Source organism: Octopus bimaculoides, chromosome 2, assembly GCF_001194135.2.
Source record: "Octopus bimaculoides isolate UCB-OBI-ISO-001 chromosome 2, ASM119413v2, whole genome shotgun sequence".
NCBI lineage: Eukaryota > Metazoa > Mollusca > Cephalopoda > Octopoda > Octopodidae > Octopus > Octopus bimaculoides.
The window spans coordinates 104,568,122-104,568,706 of NC_068982.1; positions in this window are offsets into that span (position 1 = coordinate 104,568,122).

A 585-nucleotide genomic window follows, 5' to 3' on the forward strand; every position below is an offset into this window, starting at 1 on the left:
AAAGTTGAAAATATAAAACAACAAAATGGAAAATACTCATGTAAGGCACTTGACATTTTTGAGCTCATGGAATTATGTTCAAAACTTTACTAGGAGTTTTTCTTTTTTTTTTTTCTGTTATTGAGTGAATTTGAATTACACACTTGTAAACTGAGTGTGTGTGTGAAAGAATGAAAAGGCTTGTTGCTGTTATTGTTATTTTTCTAAAACATTGCTCTGTTCTGTGATCATCAGTTTGCAGTTATCTGGAAAGAAAGACAAACAAGGTGGTTAACACTAACAACGTGGTTTTCAGCAACAAAACAAAACCCTTGGCACTTGGAATATTTAATGGCCATCAAATGAGGAAATGAACACATGAAATCATAAAAATATCTTACTTTAGACTGTCATTGTAAATATTTTCTTTATAAAGTTCTAATGATACAAATATATATGGCAAAGTATATGAAACAACATATATATATTTGTGTGTATATATATATATATATATATAAAGATATATATATATTCGTATATATATATATATATATAAAGATATATGTATATATAAATGTATATATATTTCAATGTATGCATATATAT